Source organism: Centrocercus urophasianus, unplaced genomic scaffold (genome assembly GCF_019232065.1).
Source record: "Centrocercus urophasianus isolate 14NV4802_14NV808 unplaced genomic scaffold, USGS_Curo_1.0 seq_20, whole genome shotgun sequence".
NCBI classification, from domain to species: domain Eukaryota; kingdom Metazoa; phylum Chordata; class Aves; order Galliformes; family Phasianidae; genus Centrocercus; species Centrocercus urophasianus.
Genome location: NW_024884756.1, coordinates 4931375 through 4951873, shown reverse-complemented (window position 1 = coordinate 4951873; position 20499 = coordinate 4931375). Strand labels below are relative to the sequence as shown.

Here is a 20499-nt window from a genome sequence, read left to right as displayed (position 1 = left end):
TAGCAGCCTGTGTGCTTCAGTGGGCAATTTTATTTCTGTTACGCTGAAGTTCTATGAAGGAATAACAATTCAGGCTTGGAGCACTGCTTTAAGAAATGTGAGACTGAATTGCACCTGGATCTCAGAAAACCAGGGTTATTGTGCGTGAGCCTCATCTGGTGAGCCAAGCAGCACAATGAATGATGCAGGGATCCCTGATGTAGTCCAAGACCCACAAGTGCAAACGTTAATGGAGATGTGAAGGCAATTAGCCTGTGAGCAATTGCTGCTCTAACGCAGCTGTACAACTTGGAGATGCCATGCCAAGTGCAGTCCTATGTGCTCAGGGCAGCAGCCTTGGTACTTGGTCACATAGCACATGCTCTGTTGTACTGTGGGTGACTTGGTGGCACTCTGGCAGCTTAAATGGTTGTGATTATGGCTAGGAGAGCTGGTGGTGAATCTGTACCAATGCCAGGGAGAGTTACTGTAATTTCAGACCCTACCTTCAGGATCGTGTGGGTGCTTTTTGATGTCAGCATAGCTTATGCTGCACAGCACTACTATTTGAAGTGTTGCATTTTTTTTCTTCAAGTATTGCTGGTGTTTGCTGTGGTTATTTCAGTGTTGATCCTGGGAAATGAGAGTTGAAACTTTGTACAGGTGCATTCCATGTTTCAAGCTTTCCCTCAGGTAAAACTTAAAATCAACTTCATAAAGAGAAAGATGCTGGGAATACCATCTGAAGGTGCAAGCAATGGTTGAAAGCAGCTAACCCGAACAGGTTATACTTCCCATGCCCAGGTGATGAGAAGTGGTGGTGAGGCATTGTGCCTCTGCTTCTTTTGTCTCTCGAAACCTACCTTGTTCATTGCATGTGTTATGTGCAGTTCTGAAGTGCCCTTTTGGTCACTTGAGGATGAATAGAAGTAGGATGCCATAATAAACTGCTGCTGCCTCAGTGGATAAGAGCGACTGTGCTGATGTTAAGGCAAGAAGTTCAGGCAGTGACCCCTGAAGAGAATATCCTAGCTTTTTCAATCCTTGGGACTGTGTATGTATGGATATATATCTGTGTGTATATACATAGCCTCCATATATAATAGAGGAAAAAACTTCTCTTCTTAGTAAAGTGCAGTCCGTGAAAAATGGAGCAGTTAGATGTAAGGTAAAGACGGGCACTTCCAAGAGATGTGTTATTTTTCTGTGTATTGCTTCTCTTTAGAGGATGGGAAGGAAAGCTCTACTCAGTTTCCCAGCTCTGCAGTGGTTGCTCAGAGAAAATACCCAGTTTTTCCGTGGTCTGGTCTGTGCTGTCTGGTCACAATGCCCTGCTTGTGCCTTTCCATGCCACCCTGATGGGAATGTCAGGAAAAAAAGCACCAAAGAGGAGTTAGGATCACCTTGACCGCACTGCCACGCTAGCTTCTACTGCTCTCAATTGCGTTGTGTTTTTTTCTTTTAAACTGGCAAGGTTTGCTGCTGTTTAATATGTTGCAAATGCTCATTGGGAGGAAAAAACAGTGATGATGTACTGCTATCTTCTCTGGTTTCAGCACGTACCTGGGGAATAAGGGCTACACACTTGTCAAGCATTTATTTGTGCTGAATTGAGTAGCATCGACAACAGAGGGAGAAGAGAAGAATGAATAAAATAGATTTTTCCCAGAAGGTCCCTGTTTTCAAAAGAAACTACTTCAACCATTTGAACACAGAATCTTCTTTCAAAACGTTGATGTTTGATAAGTAAATGGAGGGATTTCCACTGGGGGAATTGAGGTCTGAATCATCAGAAGAAAATGAGAAACAAGGATGTTGGTGACTTCAGATTGTTGTATGCAAATAGCAGGGTGATGTGAGAGTGTGCAAATAGCATTCCTTGCCACGTCTGACATACACAGCACTGAAATGGTTCGGAATGTGTTCACAGTCTGACGCGTTATTTTAGGAGATCATTTAGAAAAGAATCCAAAACATTGATCTCTCATGGATGAGTCTTAAAAACAGTACTCCAAAACGTATATAGGAATGTAAGTTTCTCCTTCCTTGGTAAAAGGATCTTATCGTGACCAATACATATCTTAATTAAAAAGTACAGAACAGAATCATTGTAAATATTTCTTTTGAGTCATCTACTTTCTCGTTGCTTTCAAATGGTTTGAAATTCACAAAATCTGTTTTTTGTCGCCGTGTCAGAGAAATACAGCCATCCCTGACAATTCAAGAGTCCGACTGGAAAGCTTTTTGTATGTGAAGTTAAATACCCTGATGATGCTCATGTAACGCTGGTACTGTGCATTTAAGAATAATTCTAGTCTGAGGATTGACGTTTTGATGAATTTCAAGCTTTTGTTAAAGCATTAAAAAAAAGCACGTGCTTGAATTTAAAAGCAAATGTTAAAACCATCTGCAAACCCCCAGAAGAAAAATAGATTTAGTCTGTACTTTTTCACAGAAGCCGCACAACTCTTCCAGCAGCATTATGCACTGCTGGAGAGCTGATAAGAGTCGATGTGATTACAGGATTAGCCAGGCCACAGGCACCTTGTCGCTGTTATTTTCACCTGGGAGGCTGGCACTGCAGGAGCCAGTCGCTGTCCTGTGCTCTCAGCGTCTCGGTGCTGGCTGCCCCATAGCACAGCATGGATGGACCTGCAGCCTGCGCTGCTGTGCCGGCACCGTTCAGCTCTGGGCGCTCCCCTGTGCTGTGAGGAAAGGGGAAGCTGTAGGGCTGAGGCCCCCGCGCTGGGGTTCAGAGCCATCTTCCCTGCCTTGGGTAAAGATGTATTTGAAAATCGTCCAAAAGCCGCTGCTGTGTGTTTAACAGGACAACTGTGGTCTCTGCTCTTGGAAATCCGTGAGGATTTTCCAGACATCTGGGAAAGGAGGATGGAACAGGATATCCAGCTTGTGCTTCTGTAGAGAAGCCAGCTCTGAATTTAAGGTGTGTCTCAATATTTTCTAAGTGAGTCAGTTGTAAACTATTCAAACTAGATGCATGCAAGGAGAAGATTCCCTCTTCACAGCACCGCTTAGCTTTTTCCTTCTTCCTCCTTAGTTGCAGAGAGCTCCTAGATTTTGCTTCCTTAATTAGGAGTGGGCAGAAAACATGGCTGCTAATCACCAGTTCTGGGTCTTGCTTTGGATATTACAAATAGTGCCTTGGCTTCTGTTACCCTCTTCTGGGAGGGCTAACATTTGAAAGTATGGTTTTATTGAAAAGTGAACGGGGAGCCTGTGTTCCAGGGTCTGATCAGTAGCTTCAGTGTTTTTGCAATTTCTACCCTATGTCTGGGAAGCTTAAGCAGTTTGGTGTAACACATCCACGAGCTTGGAAAGTGAGCATGATTCTATCAGTACATGTTCTTGTTAAGAAAATACCAGTATGAGGGGGTGAAATAGGTTCCTTATATTCTAAGGCCTGCGTGTTTAGAATGTCTTCTCTGCATAAATCCTTGTTACAGCAGATTACTGAATAAATAAGACACTTCAGAGCCCAGCAGGGATAGAATATTTTAATGATTTTAATTCTTGGGTGTGAACCAGAACTGCCGTCCTGGACAGGTACGAATGGTGAAAGTAAAACTGTCATTTTACATAACTGCTGTAAACTTTGGGTTTGATTATAATTTTACTGTATGCACGAACATGGAGAAACTAATAAAATCTCATGCAGTCATTGTGTGTGTTTATGTGATGTTATCCTTCTAGAAAAGGAGAACTGAAAACCGTGTTTGCTGATGATGAGGTATATTCTTTTTGTTTGTCCTGTATAGCTTGCTTGATTTCCAGTTTATTCCCAGGCTCGATTGGGAAACGATGCTTTGGTTGCCAGCCGTTATCTCAGTGCTCATACTTTCTTAGTACAAGTGAATGAAAGAAAACAGGCAGGCTGAGACCCTGGGGTCTGGTTCCCGACGTGCCCCGAGTGTGGCTGTTCCCGTCTGCAGCACTGCTTTGTTCCACTGAAGCCCAGCTGGGACTCCATGCTATTGCAATGGCTTCCTCCTTTGCTGCACCTGTATCAGCTGCACCATCCGTGCTTGGTAAGGTCTATCCCCTGTGCTCAGGTGCTGTTCAGCTAGCTGCACGCGGCAGCTTTCTCTTACTAAGGGCGGTCTGACTTGTGATTCTCTCCATTCCAAATGCTTTCTCCTCAGGGCAGCATTATCTGGGCCTTTGGTTCAGTTACTGCTACTGCTGCCGTATTTGCTTTGAGCTGGAGGCAGTGCAGAACGCTAGCCTTACAGGCATCATCAGCTCAGTGTGTCTGTGTATGTAACTGCAACTGTATTTGAGCTGACTGTAGTTTGCTGACTGTTCCTTGGTAATTTGCTCTACTGGAAGTACTTTTCTTCATTGGCCAAGTGCAGAAGTGTCCCATATAAAATAATTATGCCTATGGAGTGTCAGCTGTGGGTTTCAGTATAAAAATTTTTCTTCCCAAGCGTATGCATCCCATGTCTGCCTGAGGGCTACAGATGGCAGGGTTTTGCTGCAGTCTGCTAACGGCAAAAATCATATTTGTGTGGAAATAGAAGTGTTTTGTATCCTGAGCTTCATAAGATAAAACAGATGAGATGAAATGATGTCAGACTTGTTCTTCTGGACTTCTGGAAGCAGTAAAAAAAGCTGCTGACAATGTTGACAGTAGCTGGCCTTAGAGCAGCATACTGCTGAAGGGAAGTGATGGGGTAAGGTACATGAGGTTTGCAAAGGATATGGGAAATCGCAGGGAAAAGCTTTGTATTTTCAGAACAACCTGCTGAGGATTGAAACCTTGCGGGAGAAAATCAGGAACGGTATAATTAGAGTATGGGCTGATGATGAGAAGTACCTGAGCACTGAGCTTCATAGCCGAAGACAGCTGATTTTAAACACTGATGTCAAGTGATGGGGTAAACACCCATTTTACGGTTACCTAACAGCACATGTGCTTCCTGATGTGACCTGTGAGTTTGTACTGTAATTCTGGGCACAGTGGGCTGGTCAGGAAGATCCTATTTTGACTTTTTGTGGGAGTGAGATATGGAGAAAATGCTTGAGACCTAAATAACATATAATTGCTTGCCTTGTGTGGTTTCCAAAAAAATGGCACCCTGAAGACGTGTGTGTTCTAGAGAGGGTCTGCCTGAATTTGTCTGGACCCAATGTACCCGCATATCCAAAGCCTGTGTGTGTCACTGGAAGGAGGGAAATAGAAAATGATTGGTCTGTGTTGCAGTCTGTTGGCAAAATGCTGCACGATGAGTTGGAAAGAGGTAGAGGAGAGAGACAGGCTGAAACATATGTTACTGTAGCACAAGCAGAAACTGAAAATTGGATAATGGGATTTATCAGTAAGAGACAGCGATTCTTTAATTGAAAGACTGCAGCTGAAAACCGTCTGCAAGCGTAGAAGAGTACAGTGTGAAGTCCAGTTGCCTGTATGGTGCAGGGGCAGGAATTGACCAGAGGTGGGTGATGGAACCAGGTCACTGTCTTAAACACCAGCAGCTGAGCACTGTGGAATGGAATTTCTGGACATGAGCTTTGCAATGTGAGGTGTCTGTACCTAAAAAATGGTTTACATTTGTAATGTGCTCTTGAATCTTGTTGACTTCACAGAGTCATTGTGGGTTGGAAGGGACCTCTGGAGATCACAGTCCTGCCTCTGCTAGAGCAGGTTCCCCACAGTAGGTTGCAGAGGAAAGTGTCTAGGCAGGTTTTGAATATCTCCAGAGAAGGAGAAGGACTTTTACACCTCTGTTTATTCCATACAGGTAATTCTGCTGTTTCGACACTGATAACTGCAGTAATTGCAGCCATTAGTACAAGGTTTGCATAGGAACGCATCTGATGTCCTTTTGTTGTTGTGCTGTCCTGTGCATTACCCTGTTAATAATCTTATTGGTGCTTTTTGAAACCTGCAATTACACAGGGCTTTGTGATAAATGGGAGAGCAGCATTAAGGGATTAATGAGTTGAACAGAATATTTTGTGATTCCTTGAAGCGTCAACGTCAGCATGCAGCAGTACGCTGCTGATGAGCTTGATTCAGTCTTTGGCAGGCAGCACAAGGCCTTATCCTGAGCTGCTGGACGCTTCAACCAGTGGAAGGACTCGGCGTCCAAGTTTCTGCAGTACAGGATTTTGTAAAATATAAACCTCTTTAGAAGTGGGACCAAGTGGCTGCGTCCTTTGCGAGTATAAATTGACACAGCATGGAGGTACTTAGTTGCAAGTATTTTCCTTTTATGTTTTGGAAAAATAGGCTGTCAAAAAGTCAGCCGAAATGATGTATGGGATGCTTTGAGCTCTGTGCTTTTACAAATGGCCCTATGCTAGGACCCACTGAAGTGAGTGGGGCTCGCTTGTGTGATGGAGGACTGCTTTCGACAGATACAGTTTGCTTTGTCAGAGTTCCATTTTCTTTTTGCTCATGAGCATGCTTGCATGCTTGCCACAGCGGTCAGTTTAGGGTTGCTGGAGCAGTTTTTCAAGTATCCGCAGGGGCGACTAGCCCCGTTAGATCCAAACCTTCTGTTCTGAAGGCCCCTTAAACTTTGACATCATCTCCCTTTTAAAGGGGAAAAAAAAAGTTGGAGATGAATTATATAGTGTAACAATTTGAAATGCACTGAGACAAGCTCTGCACTCAGCACCTGTAATTATAAACAGCATTTTGATCTTGAATAGGGGGTTTCAAAAGAAGGCTGCGTTCGGAGCTGCTCATTAATTATGTTACTGAGTGTCAGCCCTTTTAATAAAGGAAAAAAGAGCACGGTGCATTCTTCTAGCTGAAATGCAAATACAATAGAGATAATGCCACTTCTCAAGGAGGGTTTAATATGAGAGTGACGCTTGTGCCTACTAATTAAAAGTTCATCTAAGTTGACATGAGTTCTGTGATCCAGGTTTGTATTACTTTGCCATTACTACTTGTGACTGAGGTCTCAGGGCAAGGCGCACAAAAAGCCTTGCTATGTGTTTGTCTTTCCCCTGCTAACATTTACACTGAGTACTGCTGTTAATGTGCTGTTTCTGTCATGCTGCTGTCATTCCTATGAGGGACTGAGAGGCCACCAAAGACTCAGTATTTCTGTTTTATTCATAAGAATAAAAAAACCTCCTGATTTAGAATGTTCATGAATTCTAAGTTCGGTCCGCTTTCACGTATGTCTCTAGTGTGGATGTAGAAATAGATTGAGTGCTAATCAACCCTTGCAGTGGAGACAGTGCCTCTTTTGTCACGTTGCTGCACAAAATGTTACTCAGATTTTTAATCCGCTTGACCTCGGTTGCATCTGGATGATGTATCACAGACCAAAAAAGCTGTTAAAGGAACCTTTTAACATTGTTGAGTCAAATGGCTCATTTCAGGAAATACTGGAATAAAGGGTGTTTGTGCAGCCTTTGTGGCTGCCTTCTGCATGCGTATTATAAAGCAGTCTTTAATTATGTGATCACATTATTGCTTGTTTCCACAGAGCTCCTGCCTCATTAAGTGCACGATATGGATGTTGCTCCAGTTGGAAACGGCTACGCAGTGTTTTCATCCTGTCTCCTGTATCTTCAGTGCATGCCTCCATTCTTTGTTGTTGTCTGCAAACTATATAAGGTTGCGTTCTGAAAATCCTGATGTTTCCGTGCCGGTCACTCTTGCATTATCTGGCTTCTCTTCATTTAGGAATTTGTATTTCAGAACTTCAGGAAGATTTCGCTCATGCTTCAGAGGTGGAACAGATCTGTAAAGCCTGAGTCTCTCTCCTTGTGGACAACCAGTGATAGCTGCTTGTGCTGTCTGCAGCAATCAGTGGCCCTGTGAGCTGTTTGTGCGTGGTGATAAAGGCAGGGCACCACTTCCACGCTCACGGAGGGTCTCTGAGCCTTTGGTGATGGAGCAGCTGCAATCTCCTTTTTCTTATTGACGTGGGCATAGCTAGGGCTACTGGGCTCTGTGGAATGAAGCCCATGTCGGTTTCTGTCAAGAGTGCCCCCAGGGTCTGAGAAGCCCCCCAGAGTTTCTGATGTCCGTGCTTGCTCCAGCTGAGGCATTTAAGTGATATGGAAGAGAAAACAAGTTTCAGGCAATTGTCTTCTCACTGAAGGCTTCCAACTGTGTAATTTCGTACAGCATTAATGCCAATGAATTGGGAGTTCAGGAGAGCAGAGTTAGAGCAACATAGATTGCTCTTGAAACTCAAGTCTTTTTTTTTTTTTTTTTTTTTTTTTTTTTGTTAGATATTTTTGTGCACCGTTTTTACCCTTGCAGCTTGTAGAGTCTTTGAAAATATGTTTAAGCATTAAAGAGTGGTAAAGGGATAACAGGACCAATCAAAGAACCAAACAGAAGCTTTGAGGTTCTGTTGCTGCAGGAGCATCAGCAGCATGCAATGTACTTTCAGTGTGAAAATCCCTGAAACTGGAAGATTAAAGTTGAAAGGGTGTGTGTGGCATGTAGCCTCTGGGAAACTAGGCTCTCAAAGTCCATTAATGAAACTGAATGTGTATTTGCTCCTTTTTCCACAGCAGGGAAGATATCCCACCTATCTGTTACGTCATTCGCCTCTTCAGCTCTGGTCATTTTTCATGTCTAAGCAAGCAAAAAAATTCTGGGATTTTAAGAACTCGCTGAGCTTACCATTTAGGTAGTAAGAGATGGTATCAGAAATACCACAGCACACGAGGAACAGTCTTCTCCCAATTACAGATGAAGTGTGCTTTGAAACGTCTGATGTTCTTTATAGGAACAAAAGATGCATTTGTTGTCTTCGCATGCAGATGGCTGTTGGTGGGCTGCAGCAGTAGGCTTCCCATGTGAACCTTGGTCCAAAACGTGAATTAGCCCAGTGTATTGGCAGGGACAAGTGCTTCAGCGTGCACCTGCAGCTCCTGCCACATGGCTTCGTAACATGCGAGCAGGCAAGCAACAAAAAAAACCCCCCTTGGACTGTCTGTTTTCTGTAGTAGGCAGATGAAGGAAAGGTGAATGTGTGAGGCAGGAAGGAAGGTGCGACGCAGAGCTCGGTTGTGGAGGCAGGTTCCTCAAGGTAGCTGTGTCCTGCTTGGTTGTTTTTTTTTTTGTTTTTTTTTTTTTTTTGGAGCATCCAGTGAAGGTGGTATGCTGCTTCAGTAAGTACCTAATTTAGTTAGATTAGCCTAAATCTCCTTTGCAAGTCTTCCAGACATGTTCAACAACTGCTAGCTTTATACTCTGGAGGATTATCTCCTGTGTTAAGGCACGTCTGTGTGGCAGATCAGTGTTAACAGTACTGGGTTGACAGCTCTGACAGAAGAGCTCTGGAAGATGTCTGTGGAAGCTGAATATCCAGTTGCTCACTTTGCTTTTCTGTGAGATGTGACTTGTCTCAGCCCAAGAATAAGCACAGCAGCGGGTCGTGGGTTGCTCCCCAGCTGCTTCTGTGTGAAGTCTGGTGCCTGGGCTCAGCCCGCTGGGCTTCAGCTAAGATGCTGCCGGAAGAAGCTGTGTGCGGAAACCTGTTTCTCTTTGCTGACTCTGCAAGGCAGTTCTTTGCAACAGAGAAACAATAACATCTGGAGTCAAAGCAGCAGATTTTCCAGGGGTTTCCTGTCCCACCCGTTCACAGGGCAAGTGGGCTGCTGGTGGCAAGCACAGCTGCAGCCTTTCAGGATTGCTGTCAGATTACTGGCTTGTCCTCTCCTTTTCTTCTAAGCAATGCAGCCTTTATGTCATTGAATTTCATGGCGTTGATTTTTGACGGGTTTGGATCTAATGAAATGCTTCCGAACTCTTGCAGCTCAGTGCTTTCAGCTGACCAGCAGACAGGACATCTGAGAGCTCTTTCCAACCCCTGCAGAACACAGCATCTGTGCCACCCTTCCTTTCTCCCAGAATGTTATTTTGCAAAACAAACAAAACCAGCTAGATCAGTCTGTCTTTATTATTTTTATACATATTTTTTAATAGAGCTGGACTGATTTGGATTATTATAATCTTCTAGGTGTTTAAGATTGATAACTTTGTTTGAAGCATCTGTGTTAGAGTGATAGGTCTCTAGTTGTCTGGGTTGCCATGTTCCTCTTTCCATTTCAGGTGGCCCTCTGCTTATCTTATGGCAGCACTTCCACGAGCTTGCAGTTTCAGTGGTTTCCTTCATTAGTTTTTGTTTTTAAATAATTGTGGACTACTTCAATCTGGTCCAGCTGACTTATCAACAGGAGGCTGCTCTTAATATTCCTTAAACAGCTCTTTCTCCATTTTGTTTCAGCTTTCCTGTGCCCCTCAGAGTAGCTTACCTTCATGTTTTTATTACCTGTTCAGCACTTGTCTGGCCTCTTGTGCAGTTACTTGAAATCTGTCTTTCATTATTTCAAATCAGCTATGATTATTGCTTCTTTCTGTTGGAGCAGTTGGTGCTGTCATTTCACCGTCACCATTGCCCAATCTCTTCTGCCTTCAGATTTGCAGAGTGTGTCATTTAGCCAGAACCACCTGCATCTTCTAAAATGAAATGTGCCCAATGAAATGTGGTAGAAGTTATGTTGATGCATCCAGCTGGGTATCTTAGCTAAATAGGCTCTCTTCGTAGCATATGCCCCTTTCTCAGGGCCTACGTAGGCTGAAACGTAGCAAATACCAGACAATTTGATTTCTCTGGGGTAGGTTGCTTCAAAGTTGCCAGTGAAACACTTCAGTAGCCAGATATGTAAGTGTGACTCCTTGTGGGCACGCATGACATAAAAATTGACACTATTGGCAAATGTGGCTGTAGTTACAGGAAAGGGGTAGATAAATTACTCAATATAGACGTGTTCTTTAACAGCAGCTCCTGATTTTTATTAGCCAACAAGCATTCAGAAGACAAAATGCCAACACACGGCAGTGCTTACTAGTTTTTGCTCTGAGTCAAGCAGCTGGCATTGAACTTCATTTATTATCAGTCTTCTCTTAAATGTATCCTGGCTGTTCACTACTGTCCGTATGAGTCAGGGCTGTGATTCTGGAAATTTGGAGGTTCTCAAAGCAGAGTTTATAGAGAGTAAGTGAAGCAGAAGGATAAATATGTGTCTGATCTGTGTTTTACAACCCTACTGCCTTGCTAGCAACAAGTCTGTGTCCCTGTTATCATGACCCAAGGTACTAGGATGAGTCTAGAGTGTCTAAAACTTGGACTAGTCCTTAAAGATGCTTGAAGTTCTTGCTGGAAACACCAGCTTCTGTGCATCTCCTTTATGTGCTCATCAGAAATTTGGCAGAATGGAGCTACTTGTGTCTTGCTTTGGGTGTAGACTAGGAGCTCTTCGGAGATAAGGAGGTGCAAAGTGAAGTTTTGCTTAAGAGGCGAATGAATACACTGTAAATCATTAAAGGGTTCTGCTTTGCTGGCCCTTATTAGCAGTGTCTGGACAAGTAGCATCTTTCTGAAGAATGCCAAATCTGTGGTGCATGGCACTGCCCCTGGGGGTGGGGCCTTAGGCAAATCTCATTTAGCAAGTCTAACCGGCTTAGAGCTGATTTCCTCCTCAGACATATGGAATTAACCAAAGATAATAGGAACCACGCCTGGACAACGTATTGTAACAACTGACTTTTCGTTTTAAGCTACTGGGAGGAAAGAAGAAAGAGCGGAGCTGTTTTGTTCCACTTTTCTCTTGGCTTTGCTTTCGGCATTTGCTCAGTGACAGCAGCATGCAATGCAAACCTGTGTGTTTTTGCTATCATAGAATCATAGAATGGGCTGGGTTGAAAAGGATCACAATGATCATCATCTGGTTTCAACCCCCCTGCTACGTGCCAAGTCACCGATCACCAGACCAGGCTGCCCAGAGCCACATCCAGCCTGGCCTTGAGTGCCTCCAGGGATGGGGCATCCACACTTTGAGAATGTCATCTCATATCAAAAAGGGGTGAGACCCTTGCTTTCTGTTTGTGATTCAGTCATTCCCTTGTGCTAAATTAGGCAAGACACTGAATCTGCCCTTCACTTTGCGTGCTTGGTTTCTGAGTTGGATGCAGTCAGTGGCAAGATTCCCATTGCTTTCAGTGATAATACCTGTGCTTATGGACATGGCAGAGTTAACCAAAAGTACAAAGTGCCTTTATCCTTGCTAGAATTTATCATCCCCCTGACAAACAGTAACTATTTGGAACAGCTTTGTTCAGCTGTGGTTTCTTAGCCGTATTTTGGCAGACGTTAATTGTCCAGGTGAGATATATGTTGATTAGGAGCGATGGTACTGGAAAGTGGTCTTTTTTGTTGAGTTTTGATGTGAAGGTAGGAAGGAAATTCTGCCTGTTTTTCCTTCCTGTTGGGCGATTTGCCTCAATTTGTTAATAGCAACAGTTTGCCCTATGTGAGTACTTCACTCCTGTCCAACCTTTCCCAGGATTTGCAAAGCAGTAATTAATCCTCACTTATGCTGCTGCGATATCATATTCATCTTAAGATATGGTGGTACCAGAGCACAGAATAGAGCTCTCTTGTGACTGTTGGGCAGCACATCTCCCTTGCGGCTTTGCTCAATTTACAGATCCCATCAGTCTTGTCTGCAGCTTGTGAAGCATCTCTTCTGCTGTTATGCAGTACAACTGTGGGATTTGTGGGGGAAAGAAAGGAAGCAGTTGGCAAAATGCATTCTATTATCTATGTTCTTTGTTTGCTGATTCACTTCTGGTTTTTTTGGCGTTACCACCTCATTTTTGTGATTTTTGGTGAATCACTACCTGTAAACCTACATACATGAAAGATATTCTGCTTGCAGCTTGTCTCCCTTCTGTAAAGAGAGGAGGGGTTCAGTTTAAGTGAACCTGATGCTAATAGAAGCCATCAGTGTAGCTCATGTTTCATTGGATTCTGTTTTTCGGTGTTGATCTCCTTGATGTGAAACTAAGCATTCTGAACAGTCCAGCCTCTGTAGTGTGACTCGGTCTCATACATATCAGTAAGTAATTAATGTAAGTTAATTCGGAGTAATTCTGAATGTTAACAAAAGCAGAGAAGGAGGTTATTTTGTTACTCACAGGTTGTAATTCAGGAATTATGATTCATTTTGGGGAAAAAAAAAAAAAAAATGTCCTTGCTGCAACTAACTGAGGGGTTTTGCTTTGTTTCAGATTGTGGCAACCTGAACTGAAGTATCGTGAGACTTCCAACGTGAGAACTACACCAAAAGTGAGTTTTCTCTTTTTGTTGGTCTGATGTCGGTTGTTTCAGATCACTGGCAATGCTGCACATCTGACTGTACCCCGATGGATTGCCTCTGAATCTCTGAGCCTTGTTCAAGCATCAGTTTGACAGGATTCCTCTTAACCCTGCATGTGTGTGTTTTGTGTTTCGAGGGTAATTTGATCAAAGATATTGAGTACGCTTCCTGGGCTGTGCAGTGGAGGACTTGGTGGTGCAGATGTGGAAACTTAGGTGAAAAATAAAACTCACTGAGGTGTTGTTAAATTCTTTTTGTGCGTGTGTTGGTTTTCCATAGGAAATGGCTGGCTTGCAGTGCGAGCTGAGCTATCCCAGTGCAAGTGCTACTGAGTACAAGCACTGTGAGCTGGATCTTATGTTGCATATTCCTCTATTTGCATTTCAAATTTAGGGTTGGTTGTTGCCAACCATGTTCTCTGCAGTGTGAACTGATTACCCGGGTGTCAGTCTGCACACACACACACCTTGTTTGAGGTATTGCTCCTCTGCTTTGTTGAAATGCTTGGTTGAGGTTGTTTACAGAATGCTCAAATCTGCAACACAGCACAGATGTAAAAAACAAACAAACAAAAAAGCTGATACATGAGTTTGTCACTGCGCTCTGGCATTATCTATTTAGAGAAAGGTTTGTGTCATGGATGCAGACAGCTTTTGGTTATTTGAAGGGCACAGACGAAAAGCAACACGGAGTGTTGGTAAATACCATTCTCACTTCATTTAGTTGTTCTTCCTCAGCCAAAAAATACTCAGCTACTTGAAATTTTCAAGCACCAGGCTTATCTGGTGATAACATGCAGCTGGGATTAAGTTATAGTTCTGTGTATTTTCTTCCCTTTTTCCAGCAGCTGATTCTTGCTCTGAGTAGGGAATGGAGTCTAACCTGGGACATGTGTTGTTTGCATCTCTGTACTGGGGGTGGTTTCATGTGGCTGTGAATTTTCTGCTCTTTCTGCAGCCCCTTCCCCCACCCTAGAATACAGACAGCCTGCAGTACAGAAAATAAAGTTTGTTTTCAGAAAGCTGGTAAGAATTGCTGCAGTCAGGTAAGCCTTGGTGGTTGTGGAAGGCAGTGAGAGAAGCAGGTGGGGTGTCAGTGAGCCTCCAGTTGTCAAGAGGCATGAAATGAAGCTGCTGGGTCCTGCTCATGGTGTTTGTTATTCCTTGTCCATCCAGAAAAGTTCTAGCTTTGAGCCCAGTGACTGGGAGGTACTTCTTTTTAGATGCTCCTTGTCAGCCTTTGCATGTCAGGGCTTTTTGGGGATTATATGTGATTCATCACGCAGAAAGTTAAGCAGTCAACAAGAGCTGGGTCACTGAAAGCTGTAATGAATCTAACTCCAGCAAACTGGTGGGGAGAGAGAGCTGAGAGTCTGAGCTTAAAGTGTATCCACAGCTGTTTGGTTGGTGCTCCTTGCAAGGAGCAACAGTGAACTTGAAGAGACTTCGTTTTGCCTTTTGATTCGCTAGTGCGAGTCTGAGCTTCTAAAGTCGTGATTGCAGGTATTGAATTTGCCATCTGCTTTTACCAAAAGCTCTTTGCAAACAGGGAGGCATGCAGCCAGAAAAGTCAATGCGGGCTGGTGAGTTTTTGGCTGAAAGGGTGAGGTGAACTCCTGTCTGCTCCTGGGTATTAGTGATAATTCGATTTTGCCAGTAATAAACAGCAGAATGTCGGTAACTTCAGCTGTTTTTGAGCTGCTCACAGGTCACTGTGGGAAAAGTTGTGTTCTTGCATAAATGGAGAAGAAAAAAGCCAAACCTTATCCTAATGAATCAGCAGCCTGAATCCCATTTGAATTAGCCGATGAGACAGCACTGGCTGCAGGAGCAGCCCCAGACCAAGGCTGAGTAAACCTTTTCAATTTATTCTTTTTTCCCCTTGTTCTGTCTGATAGTATTTGCTCCTTCTCCTGCATAACTCTGAGCCACGTTCAGATTGTTACTTTTCCACAGCACCCTGTGCTCTATTCTCTTTTGTCATGATAGCTGTCCTTATAGCCCTCACTTCACCTTCTAGACAGCTCACATAATGACACTGAAAAAATCTTCATCCTTTCTTGCACTGCTTTCTGGACTGCCCCAAAGCACTTTCTATCACCTTGCTCATCACTAGCAGTTTTAGATCTTGCACAAAGGAATGAAAGCAAGACAGTTTCTCTCAGGCCTGTCTGTGCAAGCTCAGGCACATGTTGAACCTAAATATTACCTAATTTCTCGTACTTGCATGGCAGTGAAACCCACGTACTCAAAACAAAATCTGAAATGGCAGTGCAGCAGTGTTGTTTTACTGAGAATCTGAAAAATAAAGCATGCGACAAAAATGTATTTTTAAATCTTAACCAAGTATTTCACAGGAGGAATATTAACTTGCGTTAGAAATAATTTCCATATCGGTACTAATTCGTGGCTAATTTACAAGTGGTATGGAAAAAAAGATACTTTCAGAGGCCCAAGGAACCATGTTATCTAACTGAATGTTAGATAGACGTTCCTTTGTGTGTGGATACTGCTTGCAAGGCGGTCTTCAGCCTGTGGATCAGCACCTCAGGAGGAGGCCTGTGAAGGTCACGTGTGGTTGAGCCTATTCTGGAGATCCTCTGCCTTTCTACTGAATCTGAGAAAAGCTTTTTGCTTTTGCAGATCTCTGTTCTCTGTCAAATATGAGGTGTGGAAAAATGGGTTGAACTTGTGTTTTAAACATCCTGTAAACAGAAGGGAGTGCTACTTGAAAGTTTACCTCTGTGCTGTTAAGAGTTATGGCAGCTGTGATCACCACTTGCACTATGAAGCCTTTCCTACTTCAATCTTTAAAACTAGTGCTGTTTTTGTCTGGTTATTCTGTAGAAGTGGCTGGCTATACAGCAACAAATAAATGATTGTAAGAAGGCACTTGATCTCTTGCAGTGATGTCATCACTCCAGCTGGATCACCAGTTCCCAGTGTGAGGTAATGCACCTCAAGTCGTTTTACACAGCTGTTACGTAGGCCATCAATAGCAGTGTCTCCCACGTTACAGCTGGGAGCAGAAGCTGAATGGCTTCAGCCACACTGCCAGCTCCTATGGCAGGGATTCCTCTACAGAGCAGTGCCATGTGTGCTGTATGGGAGTGAGGGCAGTGCAACAAGGATGTTATACTGAGGCTGGCTCCTTTCCCTATTAGGTTTCCTCTGTGATGTTCTTTGTTGTGCTACATTTAAAAAAAAAAAAAAAAAAAAAAAAGCCTGAAATGCCAGACTCATTTCCCTTTTGAAGGCATTAAAATCGTCGTATCCAGTATCTTTGCTTTGGTGCTAAGGGCTGTTAAATACCTTGGCTAGAAAGAGATCGTGTTCTATCACGTGAGGCAGAAGCTATTTAAATGGAACCTTGGCTGCACACGTAAAAGTCACAAGGAACTTGAGCTTATGGGAAAAAATAAATCCAGGAGGTTGGAAGCATGGTTTGCCTTATTGTTCTTAGTGCTCCTCTTGTAGGCAGAGGCAGAATTTGTTCATCCGGGGAGCTGCTATGCATCCCAGCAGCATGCTGCCGTGCACTGCATTGGGCAGTGCTGCAGGCTCTGGGGGCAGCAGGGCTGTGGTCCAGCGAGTGCACTGAAGAGTTAGAACAGCACGTGTTCTGGGCTGCATCCAGCCGTTCAGGAACGGAGCCATCGAGCTGCGACGTTAAGCAGCCCTGCCTCATAGGCTGAGCGTGTGCCTGGCAGAGCCGTGTGATGCTCCTGTGCTCAGATGTGGGGAAGCAGGATGGCTCCCACGTGATGCCTTCCTACTGAGAGCCAGTGGGTCGGCTGTGGACCGGGGAAACCCGTGTGCCCTCGGGAGGAAGTGAGGTGGGAAGTTGTTGAAGGAGAGCTGTGCCTATAATGTTTTCTCCTCTATTACTGTGGGGAGCATTCATAGGAGTGGAGCCAGATGTGTTTGCCACGTTGGCTCTCATGGATTTTCGCTTGGTGTGAGTCTACTGAAGGCAGCGCAGGTTTGTCAGTATTGCACAGCAGAAGAGCTGGCTTGCTTTATTCTTGCAGGTGCAGCTGGGCCTTCACACTGTGCGTCCACAGCCCCACTCGCTTGCGTTGTTCAAAGCCTTAGATGGTGAATGTACAGAAATAGGTGTGCTTATGAAGGCCAGTGGTTTTTTGTTGTTGTTGCTGCCTCAGATTTCATAAAATATATTAAGATGCAGAGTTCTAAAGATAAATATAGCAGCAGTTTTCTGAGTGATAGCAAATGCTTTGGTTAACGTTCTACTGAACACCAGATGTGAGACCCAGAGGCAGGGCCAGAGAAATATTTATTGAAGGAGTATCTGAGGAAGTTGTTCTTTTGAGGCCTGCAGCTCCTGAGCACCAGTTACTTAACTGAGGAAGTGTTTGTGGGCTTTAATGACTAATTCCATTCCAGTGTCTTCAGGAAAAAAAAAAAAGCCAACAAAAACCAGCAAATGGAAGGAACAGGTGGTATGCAACTCTTTGTGAAAACAAAACATACACTGTAGAACTCAAACTTCTACTTAATAGTAAGTCTTCAAACTCTGATGCGTTTCATTTATGTGGAATAAATTACTTGACCAGCCAGTAGGCTCTTAAAATACATTTTGTTTGTGGTAATTCAGTGAGGGCAAAAACTTCCCTTGTGACCTCTTTAATTCCATACCAGGAAGTTCAGAGACAGGAGGGTAATTTAGATTTTAGATACTCCTTCACAGGAATGAGTGGGAGTTGTGCTCCTGACTTCAATGGGAGTTGTAGCCAGGCCCTTTCTGTGTAGGTGTCACAGCAGTGACGTTAAATGTGCTTTGTAATTCAACTCAAAGTTTAAATTAAGCAAGTTGAGACTGTTCTGTGAGAGAAGGTGTCTTTTATTTGATTTAACAGGAAAAAAATGGGCAAGTTTGCAAGTGGGTGGTGAAGGCCAAGGTAGAGGGTTCTATTTCCAAAAGCTTTTCTTTCTTCCCACTTGTTTCCTTTTTGTCTTCCATCTATACATGTTATATTTATCTGCAGTGTTTACTTCAGTTACAGCTTTTGAGCTTAGTGGCTGTAATGCCTTTTATGACTTGAGTATGTTTTGTTTTGTGTGGGGAGAGAGCATTTCAGTGTGTACAGCTTACAGGTGGAAGCTTTTTTATTACTTACAGTCCCGCTTCATATCCTGTTCATGGATTTTTATCTCTGTTCCTTGTATCCTCATACTTTTCTGGAGTTATTGCCAGTCAAATGATGATACATCAGGTGTCTCATTGCTCCCACGCAGTTGGCTTTGGTGTTTGTTTTTTGTATTTGTGTTCTCCACTGATACCAGTAACAGCAGAACCAGGGTCAAAACAATATCTGATAGGGCACCGTCAAGGTCTCACAGCAGCCCTGCTGAGGGGAATGTCATATTTTCCCTGCAGTTCTCAGTTGGAAGAATGAGTCATTTTTCTTCTTCGAGCTGTTAAGTGCTACTGGCATAAACACGTCTTGTTATCTGGAGCTTTTACAGCATCTCTTTAAATGTTGCTGCTCACCTTGGATGCTTGGGGAATTCGCATATTAATGGAAGCCACATGCCACATTCTTGAGTTTTGGACTTGAAAGATGGATTGTAGAATTCAATTCATTTGTCTGAGCTTCAGTTCTCCCGTCTGAGCTATGTAGAAGGCCAGGAATTAATTTTGCAGCTTCCATATGAAGCCTCGATGGTTTGGCTTGTAACTAGTTTGGGGTTTTTTTTTTTTGCTGTTACGGTAGGTTTATTTTACTCCACGAAGAATTAAACACACAGCAGGCTTGAGGATATGGATATCATGTATCTCCTGTTACCTCTTGTCTGGATACTGTTGCATAGCAGAAATAACTGCTTGTCCAGCCATTGGGCTTGTCATTCCTAGCGTGTTTAGGACTGACCTTTCAAATGCTGATGAAATGAAGTCAGCCCCATACTTCTAGAGAATGCTTGCTGATTTAGTGTGGGCAGTATAAGCCTGGGCAGTGACAGACCTGGATGGGATTTTCCTGTCCACGTTTGCCTATCTAATCTTGGTCAAGCCACTGCCAAATAAAATCCAAAAGTAAGGCCTAAGAATCTTTCTCCTGCTGCAAATGTACCAACACTTCTTCAGAGACCTGTGTCACTGCACTGTTGTGCAGGGCCCTTATACGCTTGGCTGATCTTCTGTATCTTGGGTGAGGTTATAATCCAGTGTAATGCTTTGGTTTGCTGAACGTGGCATAAATCACACTTGGGTGCAGTGATGGAGTGATGGTGGCTTTGAGCCTGGGCTTCCAAATCAGTCTTCTGAACAAGAATCAAGGGGGATTATGTGGTTGAAAATGTGAAAACTCCAGTCCTTTAAATTGCTAAATGCATATTTTAAGCTAGGGAAGATGGAATGCATCACAGCGTTGCATTTGAAAGCTAGAATTTCATAAGCTATTTTTCTGTCTTAAGGTACCTACTGAATAAACAGTGATCTTCCTGCAGGAAAGGCTCTGTGGAGATGGGAAGCCAGCTGGGGGACAAGGCTGTGGTTACATGTGTGTATTGGTCCAAGGCTTTTGGACTTTAAACTGGTTTGGAAAAACACTGCTCAGGAAAGAGAGCCTGCCCCAAGTTGCTTCCTATGGAGGTAGGATGGGAGGTGAATGGAAAGGTGCAGTGGTTGAGTGATTCCTAAACCAAATGTAGACTGAGTCGCAAGTGAATCTGAACTTGTGACACAGGGGTTCTTGTGGAGGGGAGCGTGTGTTTCCATGCTCTCTACAGCCTGTGTCTGCTCTGGCTTCCTGTGCTCAGGTGACATGGCTTAGGAGCCAAAAGAATGCCATTTTATGCTTCTGGGAAGGTGCTCAGCTCCAGAGCCTTTGTGCAGATGCGTTCCTGGAGTGTAAAGGGAACGTTATGATCTACTGTGGGGAACGCATCTCAAGACACCTACTGTTATCTGCAGACAGACAAGTGTGCTGCCCAGCCGGGATCAGGCTGATCTCACGCGCCCTGCGCAGTGCTGTTGTCTCTTCCATCAAAGTACCTGTTTCCACTCTACATCTTAATTACCAGCTTATCTTCATCTAACAACTAAGAAAAAGCTCCAAAGCACAAACAGCAACAAGAAGAACACATACGTGTGTGGACTTGTTTTGATTTTGAATTGGTACAGGAGTGCATGTGTCTGAGCCCAGTTATAATGTGCTCAGAAGGAGAAAATGTGGACCGCAGCCCATCCTGTTGGAAACCATTGCTTTGGATGAAAAGCTGCTGCATTTCTCAAGCAAATGTAAAGTCAAGTTTCATGTGTCAGCTGTGTGATCGGGTCTAGAAAGGCTGGACTTGCAAATACTGGCAGAATCTGACCATTGTATTTCTG

General features: G+C 43.7%; 1 protein-coding gene across 1 annotated transcript in view; it reads left to right on the top strand.

The window, feature by feature from the left end:
* MAP2 (microtubule associated protein 2) overlaps positions 1 to 20499 on the top strand; it is a 189122-nt gene that overhangs the window by 24665 nt on the left and 143958 nt on the right. Inside the window, exon 2 of the mRNA XM_042822366.1 lies at positions 13058 to 13115. The gene's annotated coding sequence lies outside the window, so the exon portion shown is untranslated. The remainder of the gene's footprint in view (positions 1 to 13057; positions 13116 to 20499) is intronic.